An 11,317-nucleotide genomic window follows, 5' to 3' on the forward strand; every position below is an offset into this window, starting at 1 on the left:
GAAATTAAAGGTGGAAGTATGTTACAGAAAGCTTTGCATCAGGGAATGACTGAAGAAGCCGTTTTCTGGTACCACCATCCCTTGGGGTACTCTGCACATTCAAAGCCAGGATGTTAACACTGGTTTCCCAGTTGCCATGATTTACTTGCATCTTTGACTTCATTGGCCTCTCCCTTAGGTTCCAGGGAAACCAGAGCTGCAGCCAGCAAGGTATTGATGACAAAGTTTGGAGGCACAGCAGTTCCCTGCTGGAGGAAAATAAGATGGTTTCCATGTTAAACTTTCAGTCAATAAGAAGAGATTTATCCTTGTTGGTAGAAGTCACCATTGGTAACGAAAATAAAGGGTCCACCCCATGTACAGGGGAATGTGGGGTTTGTCAGCATCCAAAACAGAAGCCAGTATAGAAGGCAATGCCATGATTTCCACTAGCAGAGACTGAAGGGGGGAGTTACAGGAATCACTATGTGTGTCAACACAGGGCATGTCTTTTCTGCCCTCCAGGGTTGAAAAGTCCCTGGCATATTCACTGGCATACTGGGCACACCCAGCAAGGGTGACCTTAGCAGACCTGTGATCTCCTTGCATCACGTCCTAGAACAACATGGCTTGTCCTTTTCTTAGCATACTCTGCATGTACTGTCCGTGATCCTACTTCTCATTTGTAGTATCAAGAATAATCATTATAATATCCACCATTTCACTACTTGCTTTCTACTTGCTGCTATTCTTCTATTTGCTGTCTACTTTTCTACTTTCTGGTCTTATTTTTTGTTCTTCCTCATGCATATCAAACTGAAACAGTGCAGAGGTGCCAACAGAGGTGGCAGAACTTTACTGAATGTTCTGTGAGCAAAGAAGGGACACTCAGGTTTGCTAGTGACCACCTTAACCTGCAGTACTGAACACATCAACTGCTTTGTAGGCTTGTAGGTGACCTACTGCAATGGAATCGGAAGAGGTTGTAGGGTTGTTCTAATACAACATCCGCAAGTCCAGGAGTCCATCTGCGTGTGCACAGGAGGTCTGAGATAAGGCTCATCGGTGAATAATGTGGAAGGGCAATAAGCAGCAATAAATAACCTGGACTTGCTTTTAGACAGAGTTCTCTGGATGAAGTCTATGGGCATAATTGCCAAGCACCAAGGGCTGCTGTGCTGTCCTAGATGCAAACTGCAGCTGCCTTTTCACCTAAAACTTAAATTAATCTTCAGTGTGGAGCATTGTGCTATCTTTTAAATGTAATAGAGAGTGTAGGTACCTATTCAACATGTGAACAGCAACATGTAGTTGCTTCAGTCTCAGACTGAACCTCTTCTCTGGTTCTCAGAATACATGGGGAAGAAATTGCAAACTCCTAAAGTTACAGCACAAAATCCCACAGACATGTGAACAAGATTATTACTGCTTTACCCCTAAACAGGATTACAAAGAGAATTCAGAGCAAAGCAAGTAAAATTAGTGACCTTCTAAAGAGTATAAGGAACCAAAATAACCTTGCTTAAAGTCATTGGCACTCAAACAGTTCACTAATGCCAGGGTCTAACTGTGCCTGGCTGTTCATTTTATATACACCTACATTGCTCTAAGACAATTTGCAAACAGTATGACAGAATGGAGGATTGCCTACTCTTGAAGTGCTCTATTATTAATGAATTCACAGCAGCTCTGTACTGCATTTTAGGACAGGAAGAGAGGAATACCATGTGCAAGTGAGACTGTAGGCTTCTTTCAGTAAGCAGCATGTAATTATCCAGACTGGAAGGTGGCCAGTGCACTAAAGCTGACACTCTAACACTAACCTTGCAGCATTCAGAACCCAGCATATTTGCAAACTGTTTGCTGCAGTTCATTTTCCAATATTCAGTGTTAGGCAGGAATATATTCTCTATTATATTCTGATGGCAGCACATCGTCCTCACAATTATAGTCCCACAATCTACTTTTTCTGCCTAGCTCTAATTCTGATACCTTTAATTTTTCTCTACTAGGGAAATGGAAGAATGAGAATAGCTTATTCTTTCCTTTTCAACAGCTTGGATGCATTTAAGTGGCAGTGGAAAATTACTCCCCAGACTCTTCTCTCAGGTCCAGGCAACATTGGTCTTAAAATGGTGAGAGTCATGCACATCAGGATGAAGGTCATGCACACCAGGATGAGGGTCATGCACATCAGGAGCACTTCACAAAAACACTACTGTGTCCAGGGGGTAGGAGATATCTTTGAAATCACAGCCATTAGCAAGCCTGCCAAACTTTGCTTATTTTTAATTTCTCTGGTAGGCCGCTGTCAAAAGCAATGTTCTCTCTCTCCTCATTCCTCAGACAATATCAAACGACTGAAGAAGGAAGCTCAACAAGTCACTACATGGAATTACCAGGGGAAAGAGGTCATTCAGTTTGCGCTGGGGTAGGAGCAGGAGCCAGTTCGGCTGTGGGGCTTGTTTTGGAATGATGTGAAATGTGTAGGAGGTGCAAAGATTTGTCAAGAAAAAGGTTGGCACCTGCAAGGAAAAGGCTATATAGGCTGCTGGCAGAACTTAGTTTAGAGGAACAAAATCTTTTATGAAGCATGGCTTACAAACTCTGCCACCTGGGATTCAGGCAGGGATGCCTAGTTCGATGGAAATACCATGCTTCCAAATATTGCATCAGCTTTTGGAACTGGAAGCAAACAATAGGTCTTTTAATAATAAAAATATTTCTATTGTGAGCTTCTTAGTTACTCAGCTTTGCATTTTCCCATAACAGCATGGCTTTGGGCCCTGATGATTACATTTTCCAGAGGGAGAGAACAAATTCACACAGTTTTTAATCTTATATATGTGGGAGGGGAGAGTGAGCCCATTGCTGGCTGGCTCTGAGTCAGAGGAGCCAGCACCTAAATAGAAAGCTAAATTGCAAAAACCAGAGCTAATAATGGAGAGGAACACGGACCTCATTGTTCTTCTGAGCACATTTCTACAGCAGGTAGAACACAGTGATTTAAATCTGTGGCACGAATGACTGCCTGTTTTGTTGTTTGTATTTAGCTAACTCTGATGGACAGCAATTTTGTGTCAGGCAAAGTGTAATGCTTTGTTTTTTTTGACAGAACTGGCTCCTCAGAATAATTCTTTTTTTTTTAGGGTTTTTCCTGGGCATTTTCACAAAGTTGTACTTTGGATACTTCTTTCATGCACCATTGGAATTGCTGACATCTTTACTGAGCTCAGCTGAACAATAGCATAATTTTGTATTTCGTAAATACTCGTGAGGGGGGTCTCACTACACAGTGCCAGAACATTTTCTAATACTAACTGTCCCAATGCTGTCTGCAGATGTTTATTTAACTAACTACTCCATCACCGAGACTTTGTCTTGCCTTATTTAATGATGTGTTGAGTTCAAGACAAATATATTGAACAACAAAGATTTTTATCATCATTACTTCTACTGTAGGACCTTCATATTCCAATGTTTCTACTGCCAAAGCATTTTTGTACTATGTCCTCCTTCTGTGGCTGAGCCCTTTGTAAACAACCTTGAATTAAATGTTCCACTCACATTGTTGGTGACAGCAAGTGCTCATAATTTCTGCATCTCCACACTCTTTACCTTTCCTCATAGTGTCCTCTGTTCACTGCTATGTTGTTTCTCTATTGAACTGTTTGGAAAGCTGTAACAGAAGGAAGTGTTGGGTGAACTCCTGTAGCAGTAATTTGACATAAATGGCTAGAGATTTCCACTCAAAGGCATAAATGTAATAGCCTAATAATGAGAGTATAAGTGAATATAGCTGCTTAGCATTAGCTGAGGTAGTAGCTTGCTAATTCATTGATCCAAGCACTGTTAAAACTAGAATTTCTGAGGTTTTTTTCTTTCTAAGATTCAATCTTACATGTAATGTTTCTACTTTTAACTATGGGTTTCTCTATAGCTAGATAAACATTCTCATAATATGTTTTGCTCTTCACAGAAAGGTTGGACTAGATGATCTCTGAGGTCCCTTCCAACCTGTGATTCTGTGATTCTGTGATCTGAAGTCTCTGTCAGGAACTAGCTTTTGAGGTGAACAGGTTCAGCTTTCTAAAATGTCCATAGGGTTGAAAGCTTGCTGTATTAGAAAAACACCTTTCTATCCTGTCCGACACCAAAAAGCACTTATAAACTCTAATATAACTCCTCAGAATTTAATTTCATGTTAACATATTATACATTACATAAAATATTATTACACATTTATATTCTGATCAAAATGAACACTGTACAAATAATATTTGAGACATCATTTCAACCATAAAATAAAATGGATGGCAAGGGCTAAATAAAATGGATGGTAATCAAAATGGTATTAAGGATTTTGCAAATAGGACAATAGTTTTGACTAACATCAGCAGGAATAACAGAGATAATAGAAACTGAAATTTTTGGTGTATCCATGTCCACAATAATCTACTGTAAGAGAAACAGCTCTCACACCATTTAGTCAGATCCGCTTTCTACGTTGACTTGAGCTAGCGTGTTTTCCTCTATGGAGAGCACAGGTCATGATGAAAAATAGAATATGAAAATTCAAAGCTTATTGAAAATTACATTTCGCTATTTCCTTTTTACTGGTCATGGCAGTGACAGTTAATAACAAAAGCGTAATATAGGAGACACATACTTGCTTAGCAACCAGTAAGTATCTTTGAAAAGAGATAAAAGGATTTTGTAGGCTATTGCAAAGAAAAGTAAAGGTTAAAAGGGGACTAATTCGGTGATAATACACTGAACATTACAAAGCATACAAATGCTGGTGCAGTATATAATTTTATTTTGTAAAATGGAGGTTTTTTTCATGTAACCCAGCATCTGATTATTAGAACTACTCAAATTCAATTTCTAATGGACCTTTTAAATTTCCTATAAAGCAGGGTGACCTCCTTACTAGTAAGGAACATATGGGCAGCGTGTCACAGTTCCCCAGATGTCAGAACAGGCTTTGCTTACCAGGGTGGATCTCAGCTATGCCTGGGTTTGAAGTGGAACAATTACATACTGGGAACATATTGTAGAGGCAGATTTACTAATTCAGTCGTCAAAATTATAAGCAAAAATATTTACAGTTAAATTAAAGTCAGAAATCTGAAACAGATGAATCCCTGCTGAATTAATTTTCAAAAGTACAGAGTAGGATGACAATGTCTGAGTTCTCAAGGTCAAAATATGAGCTTTATATCTGAAATGTTGTGCCTTTCCCTTGTTTACCTCATAATAAAAAATGAACTATAACCTCTCCCTTTTATGCTCTTCCCTCCTTCCCTTTACACAAGGGCAGTGGGAATTATAACCCTAACAAAACTATATAAAGAAAATAGCATAGGGTAAACTTTATCCTTTAGCTACAGCTGTTGAACTCATTAGTTCCATGGGACTAGTGAGATCCAGCAGAACAAAGAATTTGTCTCTGGGGATTTAACTGAAGGGTCTAAGAAGGTCTGATCCAGCTCTCAGAGAAATCAATGTGAAATTTTCCAGTGATTTCAGAGAAAACTGGATCAGATCCAACAGTCAGAGAATTCCGAGTTAAAGCTGAAATTTATCCCATTTAGTCTTATGTGTTATTTCAGCTCCCTCTCCAGTCAAAAAATGCCAGAATAAATGAGACATTACAGAACAAAGCTTGGCTTAATATTGCTTGATTTGTGTTTTCCCACAGCTACTCCAGCATGCCCTACTATCCCAAAGGACAAAATGAAACAAATAAATACATAAAGTTCACTGTACACACAGTTATTTATTATAAATACAAGCCAGTTCCTAGTGGAGAAAATACAGATAAGGGGAAATGCATCTGTGTTCTAAAATCTGGTTTTAACATGCAAATAATTTTATTGAAAATAATTATTGTAAGTTGAAACCAAAATTGTCAAAAGTATTGCTGAAATTAATTCCCTAACTTAAGGATGTTGATTTTAATGGAACTAGTTGGAAATCAACGTTTTCTAACTAGAAATATCTGGCAAAGAACTTCAGTTCTTTTTTAGTTACCTAATTTCAGTTACTCCAAATGAAGAAAGCTGATGGTATAGAAAAGCTATACCAATAAACTTCACAAATATTGCAGCATTAGTTCTGTAGTGTGGGTATGCAATTCATCTCCCTCAGCCTTACAGACATTTTCCCTCTGTTCTAACAGCACATATGACCTGTCCTTCAAATATCTTTTAAAAAGAAATATTAGTACTGGCAGCCTGTATGTTGTAGACGGACCTTGGCAGAACAGAAGTATCTTGCTTTAAAAAGTACCTGCCCTGGAGCATTTAACAAGAATGCCAAATGCTAAACTAGGTCAGCCTTGTAATTCTGAGCGGTCTTCTCGTGACAAGAGCAATGCAAACAACGTGCTAAGTTTTTCTGTGCAGTTATCACCCTCGCGTTGCCATATGTCTCTTGGCCTGTTTTTATAATTTCTTTGTTGCTGTTGTTTGGTACCCAAAGCTTTTATTCATGGACACCGCAAAGTTAGGAGGAACTCAGAGCTGGCAGATGTGTCCACTCTGGCCAGAGCAGGCAAGAGATGCAGGAAGGCCGTTCTCTGGGTCGCAGCCAACAAAGTTTGTCCTTGTCCAAAAAGCCATCTCACTTGCATTCCTAGAAGAACTTCACCCCAAACCTCAGGATTTCTTACATGTTTTCTTCCTTTACAGTGAATGTTGCTTACTTTAAAACATTCAAGAGGAATACGAATGCTTTAAGAGGCTCAGCACACTCTCTGGTGGTGGAGGTGGCTGCTGGGGGACACTAGCCGGGAGCCTGGTGAATAGCTGAGCCCAAAGCAAGAAGCAAATGTTGGGACTGGAGTGGGAACTGATGGATGACATGTATCCTTCCCTTACCCTCTATGGGATATTTCCAATCTGGAAAATGGAATATGCCCCTTTGCTTGGGACAAAGTCCCTAAGGAACAATTACAAGTGTTCCAATTTTATCAGGATATATACAGCAATCTTAGCCAGGTGTTTAAGCAGGACTCAGATGTGGCATTGCAGTGGCAAGGGCAAGCAACTCTGCTGAACGTAAATGAAAAGCAATGAAGTTAGAAACAAGGAAAAATGCTTTATTTTAAGGAAGAGGGTAGGAAAAACATTCCTTTTAGAATAGCAAGGTTTTTTTTCAAGTGTGTATATCTCAAATAAACAGTTCTTTGCCATATACAACAATGTGTTCTTTAAAATGGCTCTTATGATCAGGTGTACTACATTTCAATACACATTTGGGGGTGTTTATTTGGTTTTTTTATCTGTACAACTGACATTTATTCAAAATGGATACATAGGACAATTAATACTACATAGATTCCTGTAATCTTGTCAAGTATGCTTCTACTAAAAATATTTTAGAGAGAAAAATATTAATTTGCTCTGATCACAGCTGATTTCAACAAATGTCTACTGAATTAATTTAAGAAGGTAAAGTAATGTCTAGATGTAACCAACCTTTTACTGGCCATTGGAAGATTGTGTTCTTTAATTCTGCTGTCCTGAGTGCGTTCTCATTTGCTATCAAAAGTTAACATTCTGTCTATGAAACAGAATACACCATCGCAACACACCTGTTAATTAGATTGATGAAAAAAATTAAACTGGCATTAAGCTTGAAAGTAAACACAGTTATTATTTAAGAAGCAATTACTTCCATTACTAACCTCCTTAGTACTTAGTTTAATTATGTCACTGGAATGCATTCCATATTAACATTAACATTACCCATAACAGTTAATGAGCTGGTTCTTCCAAAGTCACCTGCTCCTATTAACCAGTAATCTAATCAGGCTAACCCCTAATTTCAGGGAATAACCACTAAAGAAGGCGGCAGGTAGTGGTGAACTCTGCAGCCCTACTTTGACACTCATTAATACTAGACTTGTGAGTTAGCAGACCACCCGCCAGTACAAATTTAATCTAGATCAGGCATAAATCCATAATCACTTTTCTGTCAAAATAACCAGAGCACATGATATCATGTTTTGTCACGTTTTGTTGGCCGCACAGGGGTAAATAGTGCTAATCAGACATAAGGTCTGATAGAGTGAAATTAAGTTTTTACCTTTTTTTGTGTGCAATTATTTTAAAACACACTTGAACCAGGAGAATAAATTTATTCCTGTTCAATTCTTAGCGCATGTGGCCATGCCATTTTTCACCCTAAAGGCCATGAAAGTAACTATTGCCCCAGAAGGTAAGAAATCAAATTGGCAAAGTTTAGTTAATAAGGACAGAAAAGGAATTTGGAGGGACATTTTGTGCCTCACTCAGTTTATGCTGCTGCACATGACAAAATGAGTAGAGGTCAAAATAATTCAAGTGGAAACCCAAAACCAGTGTAGTGAATTCTGCCCAGCAAGCCTAGCCAATGCATTTCTCTGATGTGTGGGCAGTGGCAAGGCAACAAAGCGGTATCTGTAGCAGCTAAGCAGCTTGAGGGTGTGATCACTATGTGGGACATTTTCATTTCGGTGATAGTGAATTGCAGTGCATCAATTACAAATGAAGGATTCTAGCAGAAAATAGAACCGATGGTCAGGAAAGGACATCCAAGGTATGGTGTGGAGAAGCTGGCTGCCCTCTCATGTAAATAGTTTTCATGCAGGTGTTCTTCAATTCAAATTTAATTCAATGTGTCTTTTGAATGATCTCTTACTTTACTGGGGACTCAGCCATTTTACAGGTAGGCAGGGTGTACAATTTCATATTCAGTAAGCGCACAGATTGGGAAGGCAGATATATTTATATTTTGAATTGTAGATTTCCATTTGAAAAACAGGCAAAGAACAGCTCAAAACCTACAAGCTGTACATTGCTAGTTTTTTTATTATTTTTTTAAGTCACTGGAATTAGAGGTAAAGTTAACAAGACAAAATAAGCAGCCAAACCTGTTATTAGCAAGAAGAGTGTTTCCTCATTTTTGTTTTCTTTGTGCAGTTCCCTTGAAAGTTGTCTGTAATGGATGTACAATATGTCATTCAAATATCCCCTCAAACAGCTTTCAGAAGGCAGATTGCTGCCAGCTGTTGTATAGTAACTTCTTTATGTATATGTATGTGTTGATATATTTCTACCAGTTATCTTGGGTTCTTCGTATTAGCTACCGTTTAAATCGTACTTTAGTCCTGACAACATATTGCAGTTTGCACTGGTTTATTCCCTGGTGTGACATTCCTGTCACTCAATGACCTTCCAGGAGAAATGAAATATACTGAAGTGACATGGAAATAGAGACTGGAAATGAAGCTAAAAGTGCCAGGGAAACAGAAAAGCACAGTTGATGAAAGTAATTTTCAATGTAATCTTCCACAAAGCTGTGTATTTTTTAGAGATTTTGGATTTTTATTTTCAAATGTGAGAAGCAGTGAAAGACTCTCCATTTAAAATAAAAGAAAACCAGGTCTTCTTTATTGTAAGGTTGCCTTTATACCAAAGGAAAAATCTCATTACCATTACAAGATCTGCTACATTCTGTTTTCTCCTCGTTATAAGTGGAGAAATACAGATCTAGATCATCTGCTAATGAAACACAGGGCTTGTGATGTTGCTCTTAATTTCAGACTTACACTACTGTTTCTGGTATGAATATCATGCATGTGCTTTAAATGAAAATCATCTCAAAAGTATTTGTTTTGTCATATTTCAATGTGAAGCAAAGCTGGTATCTCAGGAGATCATAAAAGGGAGGAAGTAGTACTCTAAAGAGTCAAATAATTGGAATTCACCTCATTAAAAAGGGAATATTACATACACAGCACGAACAGGTGCAAAAATAGGCTTATAGATACAAACTGACCAGTCTTGTCAGGTGGACTCACTGTATTCTGAACAAACACTTACTTTCTTCAAATTTCAGAGTTACAGAGAGAGAATTAGCTTCTATACCTATGCAGCTAAGGTAAATTCTGGAGATGGTAATGACATGCCATAATGTGTTATTAATAGTGTAATCATTACAAAATATTCATAATTAATTTCTAGTCTTCAAAATAATTGATTGAACTGGAAATATGTTCTATGCTTTACCTATCTGTGTTAGGTAAATAACCAATGCCTTCCCTGACCACATAATGACTAAGAAAAATGAAAAATGCAGGCTCTGAAAGCTATGCTTGTCTTGCTCCAGGGACAGCTGAGCATCAAAGTGCCGCCTGTCCTGTTAACTTGTTTGTTCACTTCCAGGCTCCCTTTGCATTGTATTAACTAGCTCTCCCCAAGGCGGATTTACTAGCCCAAAGAAGGGTGGACTTACTTGGTGCTATTGGGAGCCAGACATCATCCCCTCTCCTAGAGCTCTTTAAGGTGGTTCCACTCCTAAGACGGCAGGTCGAATACACTTAAATTATCCCAGGCAGATATTTATCTCAGCTTTTATTTAAAGCTTCCTTTTCTGGATTCCAATTCCAGCACTTCAAAGTTCTTATATTTAATAATTCAGATTTTTTAAAAATATCCAGACTACCTACAGGAAATTAGGTTATTTCATTCATTTCTTACTCAGCCAACATTTGGAACTGTTAATCCCATCCATTCTATAAAGAGCCCTTTACATATGTAAAAGACCCTTCTTACTCCACGCTTTCTGTTTTCTAGGCTAAGCAAGCCTCATTTTTTTCAACTTTTCTTCATATAATATATTTTCATAACTTTTTTCTGGGCTCTTTTCAATTTATTCCACTCACACAGTTTCAAAGTGTGGTAGATAAAAGCCAATGTGATTTCCAAGTGAAGAACTAGGCCTCACCAATGTCAAACAGACTGTAGTAATTTTCCACCAGATATAACACACAACACTTATTAATTAATTAAGCGCTAAAATTGGCCTTTGTTGTTGGTTTGTCTTGAAAACCATAATATTGCTGGCTCAAGTTCAATCTGAGGAGCACAAAGGATTAGTTTGATATGTTTTTTTCTTGAGATCCATAGTGCTTGCTGCTTAACATTACTTTTCCCCCTGAGAGCCCACAAGTTTATAATTTAGTGATTTGTTATAGATTCTTCCCTGCAGCACCTTTTATCTTCTTTTAAAAAATAGGTAATATACTTGTCCTTCATGTACCCTGTGATTTACCCTTCATTGTTAGTGGCACAGGCACTGTGGTGACTAGTTCCTGAAGTATTTTAGGATGAAGTTCGTTAGTTGCTATTGATTTGTGCATACCATGCTATTAAGTAAGTGGTTTTTAGTAAGTCAACTTGAGCCAAAAACAAGGAAATATAACCATTATTTAAAACTTACTCATTTTTACTCCAAAGTGATAGAAACAGGTTTAGTCTTTTTATGAAAAACATAGGGCAGTATCTTC

This window comes from Phalacrocorax aristotelis, chromosome 2, assembly GCF_949628215.1.
Source record: "Phalacrocorax aristotelis chromosome 2, bGulAri2.1, whole genome shotgun sequence".
In the NCBI taxonomy this organism is placed as follows: domain Eukaryota; kingdom Metazoa; phylum Chordata; class Aves; order Suliformes; family Phalacrocoracidae; genus Phalacrocorax; species Phalacrocorax aristotelis.